At 27.5% G+C, this 15,092-nt stretch overlaps 1 pseudogene; it reads right to left on the reverse strand.

The window, feature by feature from the left end:
- Nucleotides 1–905: 905 nt before the first annotated feature.
- Nucleotides 906–14,700, reverse strand: LOC149512499 (uroporphyrinogen decarboxylase 1, chloroplastic pseudogene; annotated as a pseudogene).
- Nucleotides 14,701–15,092: the final 392 nt, after the last annotated feature.

Below are 15,092 nucleotides of genomic sequence, written 5' to 3' on the forward strand. Positions count from 1 at the left end.
TAACATTAAAATATACATAAAAATAATTTATTAATACACTTATAGAAGAAAGCCCTCAATGATCATTTTTTATTCTTACTTCACACATCGTTATTTTTATATACAAATATATATATATTTCATTACTATTTTTAATATCAGTGCTATACTAACTAATATCACTTTCACCACTATTTTCAATATCACTGGAACTAATTTTACCATATATCAAAATAGACTTTAAGTCAAATGCATGAATCACTAAATCAAACGCATATAATCCTACCAACATTCTAAGTAGAAAGCCAAATTTTTAATTCTAATAATCAAATTCAATCTTTATATATTCAAATAAAAAAAATTTAACAAATGCATATAATCGTAGATACCATATTTTATCTAAACTGATTATAAGACTAGACTAAAGCAAATTTTCAATAATTCAAGTTTCATTAGAATACACTCAATTTGGGTTGATTTAAACTTTTTTGTAAACACTCCATTTTGTCTAGGGTCCAAATTGGTAGGACTTGGACTTGCTCCAAGCCCAATAGGTGGATTTTTTATTTTATTTTATTTTATTTATTAATTTCATGATTTTTACATTTATTGAATTTATATGTACATATGTATATTTATCTTAGTTATTCTTTCTATTTATTTCTTTGTCTATTTTTATTTTTTAGTTATTTTTAATTTTATTGATTTCTTTGTTATTGATTATCTTTATCTTCAATTCCATTTATATTTTCTTTAAATTATCTAATTATCAAAAACAAAATAAAATAAAACAAGGGGAAAAGCAAAAAAGACAAGGATAAACGACTTGTGATAGCTTGGCTTAAGTTCAAATTTCTTAAAGATAAATGTTGATTCTTTGATACTGCAAAAATTTTTGGAAACTAAATCCTAATTGATTAAGGACTCTACAAATCTCCGCTATAAACAGACTTGAAATTCACAATGAACAGACACAGCCAATCAGAAGAACAAATAGAGAAAACAATCAGCCAAAAATCATCTTCCCTTGTCTCCATTAGCTACAAAATAACCATCACCCCAGTTATCCAACATCACCCAACTGCCAATACTACCAGCAAACCATTAATCCACAGATCCAACATAAGAAACTTGTAAACAAATTACAATAATTACCAGGAACCAAAAAAAAGAAAAACTAAGTAAAACTCAACAACTAGATTGAGTTCCTAGCAACCTTAATCACTTGAAATTTTCTAGTCACACAATAAACACACAAAAGCAGAGCCTAGAATCGTAAGACATACATAATCACAAGCCACAAAGCAAACCATCGAAGCAAATGCCGTAATAGTTTTCCATTGTTAAAATCTAGTCCTACCACCATCATCAATTTCCCACTAAAACCCACTGTTAATAAGCCACAAAAAAGGGCCAAGTCAAAAACAAAAGAGAACCACATATGTATGGGTCTCGGGTTTGAATTTTTGAGAAACATCTAATAGTTCATTGAGAATAGGAAATGGCAAAAAAGGAAAAGGAACATCGATGAACTACAGTGGCAATAATGGTGGTGATGCACTTGATTCCAAAAAAGGATTGAGGTTTCTAGCAACTCTTTAAAGAAAAGTGAAGGAGAAAGGAAGATTAAAGAAAGAAGAAAAATTGGAAAATTGAAAGAAAAATGATTTTGGTCTATATGCTGTGGTAAAAATGGCATAGTTTTTGGGCATTAAAAGATTAGGTTCCTTCGGCCCATTTTAAGACCCACATCTTGATCCATTCGCAATCTGGCCCAATTACAACAGTACATCCCAGCTTGTGCAAAGAAAGCTCAAGCCTAGCTACAAGCCAAAGTCATTCAGCCCCTTCATTCTAAGCTTGGATCAAGATTTAATTTGGGATATCCAAAGTTTATTCTTTTTTGGACTTCACTTCGGACTTAATCTAATTATTGGTATAATATTTGTTTATTTTCTACTTTTACTTATCTTATGCTATTGATTTATTTGATTATGGATGTCTTAAAAATATAATAATAATAATAATAATAATAATAATAATAATAATAATAATAATAATAATAATAATAAATTTTGAAAACTAATCCATGATGTCTTATTGGATTTTTATGGATTAAAAATTTTTAATTCATAAATCCTATCAAATTATTAGAAGATTTTTATGGGCTTTAATTTTTTTAATTATAAATTCTACCAAACTATTAAAAAATTTCATAATGAAATTTCATAAAAAAATAAAATTTCAATTCTATCTAACTATTGGAGGATTTAAATTTCTAAATTAAATCTTACTAAACTGTTGGAAGATTTAATGATGTTTTATGAAGAAAATAAAATTTTCAACCTTACCAAACTATTGGAAGATTTAAATGTCAAATTAAATCTTATCAAACTATTAGAAGATTTAATGACTTTTTCAAAATTTCATGAATAAATGTTTGAATAAAAAAATCCTTCCAAACCGTTGGGGGATGTGCATTGAAATAAAATCTTACCAAACTATTAGAGGATTTTATTAATTGTTTTTTCTAAAAAAAATAATTAACTCATTAATGAATCTGATTAGGAGCTTTTTTAAAGTGAGACACTAGTCTTCATGAATATTCTAGAGATGAAAAAATTTATTTTAAATTACTACCAAACTATTGGAGTAATTTTAAGATTAATTTTTTATATTAAATTTACTTGGCAAATTACTAACATTTTTTAAGACTTGGATACACGAAATCAAATTGGTATCATCTTTTGGATGATCATTATAAAGGTGTTATAACTTTTCTCATATGAAACTGTACTCTTGGACCTAGATATGGTTTCGTGGACTAAAATTTACCTTTTAAAGATACCCAAGTTAAGCTTAGGGCATCTTTTTAAAATGGGATAGATTTATTAGGTAACCAATCACACATAGATTAAAAGGATAGTTTTACAAAGCTATATGTTATGACAATTTTAATTAGTTGTCGCCTAAAACCCATTACCATAGCCACACTCAAATAAAAAACAAAAATACAAAACAACCATATTTCAAAAATAGACTAAGAGAAAATAGAAAAACAAAAAAAATACATAAAAACCAAAAAAATATAATAAACAAAAAAAAAACTTTGAATTTTAGTTTGTGTTTTTCTAAGAAGATTTGTGGCTGAATTTTTGGAAAAGGCGAAGGTTTCGGTGAGGGGATTAACATAGTGAGAGTTGGCAGTAGCCATTGAAGCAACAAAAGAGGAGAGTTTAGATGTTGATAACTATGGATTTTAACTCAGATCTAGAAAAATTTAAAAGCTTTTGGGAAAATTTATTCAGGTAAAAGTGTTTAAGAGGTTGAGAGGAAGATTTCAATATATTTTGAAAGCAAACTGGCAACGGTAAGTTATGGCCAATGATAGTCATCGAATTTTTGGTTTAGAGGTGGCTGTTGGTTTTTGTTTAGAAAAAAGAAAGAGAGTTTTGAGAGAGAGAGAGATAGAGATGTAGAGATAAAGAGGGAGGAAGAAAATGAATGAAAAAAATTGCTTTATAGGATGCAAAAAGAAATAGCAAATGTGTGCATGAACCCTGACTTGACCTAAGATTTACATACCTAACCCATCAATTGGTTTTTTGCTCAGACTGAGGATCAATTCAACTAAACCAGTGATCAACTACTAAACCGTCAAAAAATCAAATTGAACAAAGATGAACCACTCCAAATCATCGACTAAACCGAGATAAGCTATTCCAAATCGGCTAAATCGCTTCAAATTGTTAATAGATATTGATCGATCTTTTTGGGGTAATTTTTTTATATATTTTTATTAAGTTATTTATCTGTTTATCTATGCATATTTAGATTTTTAAATTTTAATATAAATATTTATTAAAAATAATAAAATCTAAGTGTTATATTTTTAAAAAATTTCTACCATAATGATGAAAATTTTTTTTAAAAATTCAATAACCATGGTTAAAATTTATTTTATATAATATAATAACAATGAAAAATAAGAATAAAAAAATTATAATGGGGTAATTAGCTTTATTTTATAAATGCACATCTCTTTCAAATAAATTATAGGGTGAATGCAATTCTTAATAAATTGTGAGTTTTTAAGGAAATTATGAAAGAATTATTTTCTCATAAATTTTGAAGCAAAATGTATTGTCTAATTCTTTACACAACGATGGACAATTCAAATAAAACTTCAAAATTATGGATTTACATTTCTAAAAAAATTTAAAAGGTAATTAAAAAAATGAAAGAATGATTTATCTGAATAAAAAATTTAAAAATTTATTTTTTTAGTGAATCTGAAGAGAGAGCTTCTTCAAATAAACGAATGAATTTTTTAAATACTCTTGAAGTAAAAAAAATCTTTTAAGAATTTTATTAGAATGATAGAAAAATCCTATAAACTTGAATTGATCCGAATTCGGTTGTGGATCAGTTCAAGCAAATTTTGGGCTCAGATCAGCTTTACCACCTCTAATTGAGACCATTTTAGGATAATGTAAAATTAACTGGTATCATTTTTTAATGGATGCTGTTAATGTTAATCTTTCTACAAGCATAATCATACTTTCAAACTTAGCTCTACAATGTAGACAAAACTTATCTTTTATAAGAAATCTTAATTGAACTTAGAATTTTTTTTAAAAGAGTTATATTTAATTTAGTATTACACATGACAAAAAATATTAGTAATGATTCATTTTTTTTATGTTTAAAGATTAAATCTCTCGGAACAATATGTTATAACAACAATCTTCTTTTTTATCAATGAATATTATTTATATGTATTACATATCATCACTAGCATCATTACCATTTGGAAATTTCAACAATTAAAGAAGAAAGACAAATTCCCCAAGATTACGATAGGCAATTGTCAAAAAAATAAGAATGAAAAAATAAGACTTGAAGCAAGTCTAGACTTTTCCAAGGATTAAGCCATCTACCCAATTCGATGGGTTTGGTCATAATCAAATGGGCTCCTAAACAAGACTTTTCAAGCTTAGGATATTAAAATATTAAAAAAAATTATTTTTTATTTAATTTTAGTTATAAAATATATTTTTTAATCTATTATATATTTTGATCTTTTATTATTTTTTTGAAAATTAGATCCTAAAATCAAAAAAACCAAACTGAATCTTAAACAAGAATTTTAGAATACTAACTAAACTTGTTCGACTCGACCTGATTCATAAATAGGTATAAGAGCAGCTATTGATCCCTCTCGAACTCTCAACTCTATAATGGAACTAACAAGAAGCAATTGTCGAAAGAAAAAAAGACTTGAGCGACTATTGATGAATCTCTCAAATTTCCAACCCTATCTGAAAAATGAACCCAAATATTCTTATTTAATAAGTAGTTATTTATCCATTAATAATTTAGTCAATACTTTGCAGCAATAAATTGAGTACGAAAATCCTATGTATTCCTCCTCAAAAGAATCACAATCCAGTCTGATCAAGCTGCCATTGGGTTCAACAAAAAATCAGTTTCTTGGCAAACATAGCCTGCAAGATGTCCCATGTCCTTTCTATACTTCTCCTTATATCATTACTTTTATTGCTTTTACTTCCAACTTCTGTCAGAAACACACACTTGGGTACGTTACTTTTAACTATATATGAAACGTTCTTCCTAATTAATTCTATCTCTCTTTTGAGTTTGTCAATATTTCTTTTTATGGATTATTGTAGGAAAGATGATGAACCAAGAGATTCGGAGAAGTTTAATCGATGTAAAACCACCTCCATGTAATTCTTGTCATCCAGGAAGTGGCGACAGCCACAAATAGATATAGGAAACCACCTCCATGTAATCGGTACGGTTGGTACATATAGATATAGAAAACAAAATAGTATGTATTTTTTTAGCCACAAATAATACGTAAATTTAGGTGTGCCAATTTCCTCAAAACCAAAATGTACTGATCAATAAGGTCGGCAACGATATAGTACTGTTAACATTGATTTCAACATACTACTCCCAATTTAATCAAGGGGATATTTAGTTTAGACGTGCTTATAATCAGAATCAGATCGAGTTATATTCAATTAGCTTTTGAAAATCTTTGTACAAGATTCAATGAGCCTATTGAGGCTTAATAAACCCGAAAATTTTTAATAAATATATTAAATATATTTTAAAATTAAAATTAAATAATGATATTTTATTTGTTAACTATTATTTTCAGTCAAGCCAAATCCAAATTTCAAAAACCTTATTCAAAGCCCTAATCAAACTCAAGTAATTCGACAGAAAAGTCTAATTTATTTAAGTATAATATGACATAGTATCAACGCACAATTGATTGCAATGACGTGTTGACTTCCACCTAACACTCACAGTGTGTTTAAGGAACATGCAACGCAATTTCTTCCCCTTTTTGAACTTTCACCAAAAGAAGGGCAATATACTAACGTCCATCAATGATCAAAGTGATTATCTAGCATGGAAAATGGAAGGTTGGAGTGGGGAAGGTGAAAAAGTTTTTTAAAAAAATTGTGTGGATAAGTGGCAGAACAACGTAAGAAGAAATAAAATAAGAAAGAGGATCATTTGCTATCATTATTTAAAAAAGCAAATTATTTTAAATTGAACAAAAAAGAGTAAAAAAAAAAGAATATAAGTGTTGTCTGTTTACAAGATTGTTAATCAGGTTTAGATTTTACTTTTCTAATTTTGGTCTATAAAAACTATAATGATAAAATAATAGAATTTTTATTTTTTCTTAATTTTCAACTTTATCAAGTAATGACTTTTTCATCATTTTTACCAAACACAAAAAATAAAAAATTATATATATGTTTTTCATCTTTTTCCTTTTTTTTGTTCCAATTCTTTATCTCTTCATTTTCCTATCCCCCTTATATAGTAAAATTAAAACTTTTTAGACTAGTATTAATAAAACTTTTCCTTGAGTGATAGTTTGGATTGCGAAAAATTCCCTGAAAAGAATTCATTGTTTTTAATTCTTTGCATTGCATCGTCAATGCAAATATACTAAATAATAGAAGTGAGCGTGCACAATGACAATGAGTTAGAAGAAATACATAAGACCGAGTGAAAGCAAATTTCTGAATAATTCCAATTTCATTAGAGTCCACCCAATTTGGACTTGTTTGAAAGTTTTAATTAGTTATCGCCTTGTTAAGTCCTTAATTATTTTTATTGGGCTACCAAATGGATCGGATTGTAAACAAATCTAATTCTAGATTTTGTTTAAATAATTTACGTTTGAAAATTCATTGTCCAAGTTATTTGGGTTTAAGGGTCCAATGAAAATTTTAAGCCCAAAATATTTTCTCATTTTCAATTTTTTTATTTTATTTTTTAAATTTCATTTATTTATTTATGTTGCAACGTGTGGTCTAGGAACCCAATTGCAAGACATGAGAAATATTTTAAAATCTCAAAACCAAGGAGTTACTATTAGTCTTTTTTTTAAGGTGTAATTGATCATTTAAAAATTTTATCTTTTAATAAAACAATAAAACGAGTTTAATGTTTATTAAAAAAATATTTTGATCTACGAAAATAGTGATGAGTTCAAAAATCAATTACACATTGGGAAGGGTTAGCACCCCCATAATGCCTATTAAAATCAGTATCAATTACCTATTATCATCGAGTTTTAGTAAAAATGGTCCTAACTTCAATGTTCAAAAATTAATTCGTAAACTTCATTTATTCTGTCCAAAATTATTTTTCTTGAAATCAAATCATTTTGAATTTTGAAAAAAAAAACCATTTTATGTTTGAAAATTTGAAAACAAATCTAATTATTTTGGATCAAGTTGAAAAATCTCTAGTATTGAAACATTCTTTTTATTCTCCTATATTTAGGTGGAATTCCAAAAATATCCCTTACTTTTGGAATTTTCATAATGTCCCATAAAACCAAGATAATATTCCTTATAAATGATAATTGTTGAGAATCTCCTTATATTTATGTTAGATCTTAAGAATTATTTTTACTTGAAATATCACCTTATTTTATTTTTTCAAAACATTTTTTTTGAAACTTTATTCAAAAGACATGTAAATGATATACATGAATGTAGCAAGACATAATATATGCATGATAATTACAGTGTGAATGATAAATATAAAAGTATGAATGCAATAACAATTTAAAAATGCTAATGCATGTAACAATTTATCAAAATGAAATGAAAATGCATGAGAATGAGTTTAGAGTTAGGTTTTTGGTTTAGGGTTTAATTTAAGGTTTAGGGCTTAAGGTTTGGTTTAGGGTCTAAGGTTTAGATGTAATTAATATGCATTCTAATGCTTATAACAATTAATTGCTAATCATGACATTAAACCAACATGAAATGCAAATCATGAAATTAAACTACCATGACAACTATGTGTCTAAAATTTTAACAAACACCTAACTAGCTACCCTATGCTTAAACTACATGCTATCAATCAAGCAAGCATTGAGATCATGGGAAGGATGTGGGGGTCTTGGACATGCTATGGGGAAGGCTAGGTTAAGAACCACCCTAGGCCATGCTAGAACATTTTTGTTGGCCATTTCATCAAACATTTAGGAAACTCATGAAAACTTTCATTTTGATTTTATCAACACCTTGAAAACACCTAAAATATTAACTTTCTAATTTTGAAAATCTATTCAAACACCTAGAAAGCCTATTTAGAATACTATTTTTAATTGTCAAGAACTTTCATTAAACACCTAGAAAACTACCAAAATAAGTAGTTAAAGAAAACCAATTTTCAAATCACAAAACATAGAGAGAACAAGTTACAAAGCAATGAAACACATAAACATAAGATTTTATCACCAAAAACTCATTAAAACACATAATGACAACCAACAAACCATCAAAAGAATGAAAAAACTACATGGATGAAGATGAAAATTGCATGAAAAGTAAGAAAACTACCTAAGAAAGCTTTATTCCATGAGAGAGATTTTATTTTTCAAAAGCTTTTTTTTAATGTTGAATTTTTGGTTGCTGGAAGAAAAAGAGAAAAAAATCCCAAAATACAGCCAAAACGCCCTCTACACTATTGGATCAAAATACATCCAAGGGTAGAAATTATTTTTTTTCTTCAAACTTTGTGCCCAAGGTTTGTAATATAGGCCATAGGATCATTGTACCTTGAAATCTAATGGCTCTAAAAAATTATAGCACACAACTTGGCTGCTAATGCAGCTATTCCAGTGAGAAAAGATAATTATACCCTTACTAATGTCTTTAAGCTTTTTCCATAGATTTTTTAAAATCCTATGATCCAATATTTATCTCTATGATTTTAATGCACCAAGCTTCATAAATTAATATTTAATTATGATTTGGAACTTTTCATGAAAAGTTGACCCAAAAAAAGCCAAATTAAGAAAATGCCTCTAAAGGGTATTTTTGTAATTTTAACTTTTTTGAGGTTCAATTAGGATTTTTAATGTATCAAAACTCATAAAATAATGTTTAAATATGATCTAGAATTTTTACGAAAAAAAGAGCTCAAAAAGATCAAATTACAAAAATATCTCTTAAAATGTATTTTTGTAATTTCATCCTTTTTGAGGTGTGACATTATTTTTAGAAGTTTAAATCATAATTTTATTAATCCTAAGCTTTAATAATCCTATTCAATGGTGAATTTCAAAGGTTGACTCAAGTTTAACCACAAGATATTTTGGTCATTTTAACTCAAAATTTAATTTTTTCAAGGATTTTCTTTCTAAATATAAGGATTTAAAAAAAAAAAAAACATTTGACCAATTCCAAGGAATCTTGACTAATGTTGACCAACTTTGACTTGGGCCTAGTATTTTGATCATTTTATTTTTCCTCAAAACTCAAATTTTGTTTTAGAGTTTTCCAGGTCCAATGTCTTGGTTTGATTATTACAAAATGCTCCAAATTTAACCATATTTTGACCAAATTGACCAATTTCAAATTTTGATAAAGTTGACTTTAGGTTGACTTTTGACTTTTTACCTTGACTTTTACTATTTTTTTTACATCTTCTTAAAAATAACTTATTCAAAAATATTTAAATATTTGTAAATCTTTTAAAAAATCTTAGACAAAAATTGAGTCTCAATTTTTAAAGCATCATAATTGATTAGAAGATACTTGGACAAAATTAGTAATCTATCATTTAGTTTTAAAAAATCAAACATAAAAATAAAATAAGCCATTTTTTTCTTCAATTTCCCCTTTTTTTTTTGGCTAGATAACACAAGCATTGGATGCTTGTCCCGTCCACTTTTACTGTCCAAACCACCACCCATCCCCAACCCTTAAAAATCAAAGACTTAGCTCCTTGAAAATCTAGGATTTCATCCTAGATCAGCTCTACAAAAGAAACATTCACAGACATGAAATAAGGGGTGGAATCGAGGAAAATTCCAAAAACACATTGAACAAGTACTCAATCTACTGCCATTGTAGATTCAACCTAACACTACTGCCAGCTTTCACCACTAAGTATAGCCTTTCAACCATCGTCAATCACCATCAACACCCAAACCAAGAATCAACCCCTTAAACCAAGAATGTCGAGACTAGCCGAGCCTGCTCACCACCATCAATTCTTGAATTGTTAAATCCTAACACACTTTTCACAAAAAAAAAAAAAAACCTACGTCACCACTCTCAGGTCCTAAAACCCACAATTGCTAAACACCTAAATACCCAGTTGCCCAATACCCATTACCATAGCCACACACCCAAATAAAAAACATAAAAATAAAACAACCACATCTACGAAGAGAGATTTAGAGAAAACAAAAAAAGAGAAACAAAAAACACAAAAAACATAAAAGCAAAAAAGCAAAAAAATAGAAAAAACAAAAAAAAAAAACTTTGAATTTTGATCTATGTTGTTCTAGGGATTTTCATAGCCGGATTTTTGGAAAATGGAAAGCTCTCGGTGAGGGGATGAACATAGTGAGAATTGGCAGCCATTAGTGCAACAAAATAGCTGATTTTAGATGTTGACAGTCATAGATTTTGACTTAGATCTAAAAAATTTTAAAATTTTTTAGGGAATCTATTCAAGTAAAAGTGTTTAGGAAGTTGAGGAGAAGATTTTGATGTATTTTGGAAGCAAACTGTCACCAGTGAGCAGCAGCCAACAATAATGCCAATGAAAAAGTCATAGGATTCTAGGTTTAGAGGTGGCTGTCACTTTTTACTTTGAAAAAAAGAAAAAAAGTTTTAAGAGAGGGAGAATATATATATATATATATATAAAGAGAGAGGGGAAATGAAGTAAATGAATGAAAAAAAACCACTTTTATGTGATGAAAAAAATAGCAAATTTATGCATAGATCCAGACCAAACTAGAGGTCTGTGTGCCCAACTCGTCAATCGTTTTTTTGCTCAAACCAAGGACTAGTTTGACTAAACCAGTGATCAACTACTAAATTGTCAAAAAAAGGGGATTGGACCAGGATGATCACTCCAAATCGCAAGCTAAATCGAGAAAAATTGCTCCAAATCGGCTAAACTGCATTGAACCACCCTAAACCATTTATTGGTATTGATTGGCCTCTTTTAGGTAATTTTTATTTTTTATATTTTTGTTAAGTTATTTATCTATTTATCTATGCATATTTAAATATGAAAATTTCAACATAAATATATATTAAAACTAATAAAATAAGTGTTAAATTTTTTTTTAAAAAAAATACTAGGTGAGGAAAATCTTTTTAAATTTTACAAGAATAATGAAAATTTTGAAAAAAGAATTTAAATAACCATGGTTAAAATTTATTCTACATAATATAATAACAACAAAAAATAAGAAAAAAGATATTATAATGGGGTAATTAGCTTAATTTATAAATACACTTCTCTTTCAAATAAATTACGGGATGAATACAATTCATAATAGATGGTGAGTTTCTAAAATAATTATTATTAAGTTATTTTCTCATAAATTTTGAAGCAAAATGTATTGTCTAATTCTTTCCAAAATGATGGACAATTTAGATAAAACTTCAATATTATGGATTTACATTTATTCTTAAAAAAAATTTTAAAAAGTAAAAAAAAAATAGAGAGAATAATTAATCTAAATGAAAAAAATCTAAAAATTCATTTTTTTAGTGAATCTGCCAATGAAGTCTTTTCAAGAAAGTAAATGGATTCCTTGAATATTATTGATGTGAGAAATTTTTTTCAAGATTTTACTAGAATGATGGAAAAATCCCACAATATTTTTCAATATTTAAAGTAATTAAATTTAATTAAAAACAAAAGACCATTTAATTAATATTATTTTAAGATAATATAAAATTAATTAATATTATTTTTAGATAGACGTTGTGGGATATTAATCCTTCCTCATGTGTAGTCATACTTTTGAACTTATTTCTACAACGTAGACAAAACCTATCCCTTTTAAGAAACCTTAGTTGAACTTAAAATTTCTTTAAAAAAGAAATTTAATTTGATGACCAATCACATCTAGCTAAAAAAATTAATGGTGATTCTGTTTTTTCACATCAAATGATCGAGTCTCTTGAACCAATACAATTATGACAATAATCTTCTCTTTTATCGATGAATATTATTTATATGTATTATATGTCATCACTGGCATCATCATTTGGAAATTTAAAAAGTTAAAGAAGAAAGACAAATTCCCTAAGATTCAAACGAGCAGCAATTGTCCATTAAAAAAGAAAAAAAAAAGATGGAAGAAAAAAAGAAGAAACAACTATTGGTCAGGCTCTCAAGCTTCCAAGACTACTAGAGGGAAGACTAGCGCAATCATGCAGTTTTGTTTTAGTTATGTTAATAAAGTTTTTAGCTATTGAAATGAAAGATAATAGTAAAGATAATTACATGAAATTAAAGCTAAAGTTTTAAGCCATTTCATAAGTTTGACATTAGAATAGTTGAAAAAAAAAGTAAAAATTATATCAATAAATTGCAAATACTTACAATTTTTTAAGTAGATACACAATAAATTTCAAATAGTTAAAGATGATAAACTTTATAATTTTTAAATTAAAAAATTAAAAAATAAGAAACCATCAAAGATAATTAAATTTCAAGTTAATTAGTGACAAAATAAGTAATATATATATATAAAATCATCACAATTATAAAATCTAGCACAAATTAATTAATAAATTTTTAATTTAATAAGATCAATACAAAAAGCTGTAAAGTATGTAAACAAATAATAAAAATTTTAAAGTACAAATTAAATGTGTCACATTCAAATTATTCAAAATGAAACTTTTTCAAACCTTTTAGTTTTAACATTCTCTATTAATATGATCATTTATAATTAAAACTAAATAATATTAATTCCATGAATCCAAGGTTATTGCATGTTTAATTTTGATTGGGGACATGCAACTCTTAAACAAAATCATATGGAATTTCTCTAATAACCACTCTGGTATATTAGGTTTTAAAATTCAAATATTTCCCAAAGACTAATTTTCATGAAGCTAAACTTGCGAAGTATCCTTCTTTAACCTGGAGGAGCATATGGGAGATTAAGGATGTACTAGAGTACGGGTGAGATGGAGGGTTTATAATGGCAAGTCAATCTAGATATATACAAAAAGCGAGACAAATGGTTGTGTAATGCATATTTTGTCTCAATTTCTATGAGGTGAGTGGGATAAAAATGCTCTATTGCATGATCTTATAAATAAAACTACAATGCAATGAATATGAAATCTTGTTCATGATTTGCTAAAGGCAAAAGAAGCATGTGCTATTAGTGCCATTACTAGTTAGTAAAAGGGTATTTATATTTGCACCCAAAAAGTATATTGTATATCCTATTACTAAATACACCCCATAAACAAAAAACATATGTTTCCTAAACACCTTCCACACTTGTTTTTATTCATTACACCCAAAAACTATCCGCATAATTTCATTACTCATGACAAATATTAAGATTAGTAATTTCTAAGTAGTGAGGTGAGAATGATTAAGTAAGCAAATATAATGATGCTTTATCCAATCAACTAAGTTCCAAATGACCTTCGTTATGTAAGGCTTTGACCACTGCTCCCATATATTAATTGGTATTTGTCCACCCCATGAATCAAAATTTTTATGCAAAGTGCTCCAAACTCCACTTGGTAAATAATGTATTCAAATATGCCTTTGTTAAATGAGAAAGAAGAGTCCTCAATTGCTTTGTGGCACATATTTTTTATGGCTATATAACTATTGGTTGTACCTTCCTCTACAATAAATATGGCAATTGTCCAGGGTGCTCCAATAAAACCCAACATTGTAGCATGACCTCAAACCTATATAAAAAATAACTTCTAATTTTAAAGAAAAAGAAAAAGAAATTCTTTTATAAAAGTTTGTAAAAAATTAGTAATCACAACCTTATCTGTAATGGATGCAATGAAAAGGGAGAATAACCTCTTAGTGCAAAATCTTAAGGGATTCTGTGACAAAATGTAGTTTTTCTAAGTCAATTGATGCAATACCTTCAAGCCATCCTTAGAGCAAATTGGTGACTAAATAATAGGGGCCCTTTACTTTTTCAATGTCAAATAGGACACCAAATGTAGGCAATGGAGTAAGTATATTGGACAAAATTACCACTTTATCAAGAGGGAAAGCTTCCTAAGGCTATAAAGAAATTTTCATAATGAGATCAATTGTCCGTGACCTCTCTTTAAATTATAGGTGTTTATCTGTAAGCTTTTTGTAAATAACGATGTACCTTCCTACTTGTCGCATCATCTAAGCTGGATGTTGACTTACAAGCTCTCCTCTCATAGCCTTAACCAATAATGGATCTAATAAAAGATGAATAAAGACAAAGGAAATAAGTTGAAAGTATCATTAAAGCCTAAAAACATGAATGTTCTTGCCATCACTGACATACCAACATAATTACAAAATTGCTTTCAACTATCAAGGAAAATAACTGCCAAATTTATACAAATTAGACATAAGCATCCCAAATTTCATTGATTATATATTTTACAACCTTGGAAGATCTATGCTTTTATACTGTTTCATGGAAGCCATAAAAAATATTTTACAGCTTTGAGAGATATATGCTTTTAGATATTTTCATTGATTAGATACCAACCCTTATTATATATTTTAAAAAATAAAAAAATAATTTC

This window comes from Durio zibethinus, chromosome 22, assembly GCF_047325235.1.
Source record: "Durio zibethinus cultivar Kanyao isolate XHJ-2024 chromosome 22, ASM4732523v1, whole genome shotgun sequence".
Classification (NCBI taxonomy): Eukaryota; Viridiplantae; Streptophyta; class Magnoliopsida; order Malvales; family Malvaceae; genus Durio; species Durio zibethinus.